Source organism: Zingiber officinale, chromosome 3B (assembly GCF_018446385.1).
Source record: "Zingiber officinale cultivar Zhangliang chromosome 3B, Zo_v1.1, whole genome shotgun sequence".
Taxonomy (NCBI): Eukaryota; Viridiplantae; Streptophyta; class Magnoliopsida; order Zingiberales; family Zingiberaceae; genus Zingiber; species Zingiber officinale.
Window position 1 is genome coordinate 62451288 of NC_055991.1, and position 2573 is coordinate 62453860.

Below are 2573 nucleotides of genomic sequence, written 5' to 3' on the forward strand. Positions count from 1 at the left end.
ATGCATATAAGGCAGCGGAAGTAAATAAATCTTTTTTTTTCTTTCCTTTGAAACAAATTAAACTAACTAAAGCATATGATCATGTTATCATAGAAGCATGTTCATTATCGTAGAGCATATATCCAAACATATCATGTGAACCATGTATTAACATTCATAACTTGATCTAACATCTACTACTTGCTACGTGATGCATGACATTTTACTTGAATAAAGCATACTATCAAGGAACATGAAAACATAAATTCATAGTGAGTAAACACCAATAAATATCATCCATCAAACATTATGTAGCAAAATAAGATAACACGTAAAGGTTTAGAACATAGAAGCAATAAGCAGATCTATTCCACCATGCCACTGCCACACACATTCTTGCCCTTCCTGCTGCTCCCTTTTAGTTCAACCATTCTTTTCCTTTGTCTGCAGTACAAGGGAAACTAAACTATAAGCACATAGGCTTGGTAAGATTCTTTTCTACTCACAAAACATAAATCATGCATCTAAACATAAAGTGGTGACATGTTATTAACCAACATCTAGAAATAAATTTGCATATAGCATAAAGTAGAGTCATACTCATGTAAGCAAATCATAACATAGCATGTGAGAGCTCATATATAAAGTAGTAGCATGATCATCTAGGAATCATAGACATATTTTTAAAAAATAAACATCTTACTAAAACATAAAGAAAACATTTAGCATGAATAAGCGTATGCAAGATGTCCTTTGAAAACATGTATCATGAAATGAGTATATGCAAGATGTCCTTTGAAAACATATATATCATATAAATACTTGAACATAATCTCATCATGAGGGCCCGGCTTTGTACCACATACATGAATTTGTGCGCATCCTAAATAGATCCGAGGTAGCTAATCCCGAACCTATTAGGAACTAGGCTCGTTTCCTTGACCATCGACCTAGGGGCACTTAGGAGCCCATCCCTTACTAGGCCCGTTTCTTTGACCATTGACCTAGGGGCAACCTAGGAGCCCATCCCCGGTACAAGCCATACAAAGTAAAATAACATATCATGTTTCATATCATATCATAGCGTATCATGTTCTTGTCATATCATGGCATATCATATTCTTGTCATATCATGAAGAGTGCTCTTAGTCCCAACTTAAGGGAAGCATCTCTTAGGCTTTTCATCATACATAAGCCTTACATAACATAATGACATAAAGTGCACATAACATATAGCATTTCCTAGAGAAAACATACATGATGGCATAAGTGCACATAACATTTAGCATATCATAGAGAAAACATAACATGATGGCACAAGTGTACATAACATATAACATGGTGACATAAAATCCATATCACATCATAAGAAGTCATTATCATGCATGGTTAGGGTTTTGATCTTCTTACAAAACCTAAATCATAACTTAGCCGAAACCTAGAGGTAGGATTCTAGGTTTTTAACCCAACATGAAGCATGGAAACTTAAACTAACCATATATCAAGAATCATACATCATGAGGAAACATAAACAAGCAAAGTTAGGTTTTAAAACTTTTCCCTAAACCTTTCATTCAATCTTGGCCGAACCCTAAGGGTAAGGTTCTCAAACTTTTAATACAACAAGAAGCATGAACACTTAAACTAACTATATTAAAGGATCATACATCATGAGGAAGCATAAATAAGCATGGTTAGATTTCAAGACCTTGCTCTAAGCCTTATATTCAATCTTGGCTGAAACCTAAAGGTAAGGTTCTAAGTTTTTTTTTTATACAACATGTAGCATGAAAACTTAAACTAACAACATATAAGAGATCATATATCATGAAGAAGCATAAACAAGTATGATTAAATTTCAAACCTTTGCTCTAAGCCTTATATTCTATCTTGGCCGAAACCTAAAGGTAGGGTTCTAAACTTTTTAATACAACATGTAGCATGAAAACTTAAACTAACAACATATAAGAGATCATACATCATGAAGAAGCATAAACAAGCATGATTAGATTTCAAAACTTTGCTCTAAGCCTTATATTCCATCTTGGCCGAAACCTAAAGGTAGGGTTCTAAACTTTTTGGTACAACATGTAGCATGAAAACTTAAACTAACAACATATAAGAGATCATACAACATGAAGGAGCATAAACAAACATGATTAGATTTCAAAACTTCACTCTAAGCCTTATATTCCATCTTGGCCGAAACCTAAAGGTAGGGTTCTAAACTTTTTGGTACAACATGTAGCATGAAAAACATAAACTAACCACATATAAGAGATCATACATCATGAAGAAGCATAACAAGCATGATTAGGTTTTAAAACTTATCCCTAAACCTTGTATCCATCCTTGGACGAAACTTAAAGGTAAGGTTCTAAGCTTTTTATACCACATGTAGTATGAAAATTTAAACTAATCACATAAAAGAGATCATACATCATGAAGAAGCATAAACAAGCATGGTTAGATTTCAAAACTTTGCTCCAAGCCTTATATTCAATCTTGGCCGAAAACTCAAGGGTGAGATTCTAGACTTTTTAATACTACATGAAGCATAAATTGAAAACTTGACAACCATAAGTGACCACAAA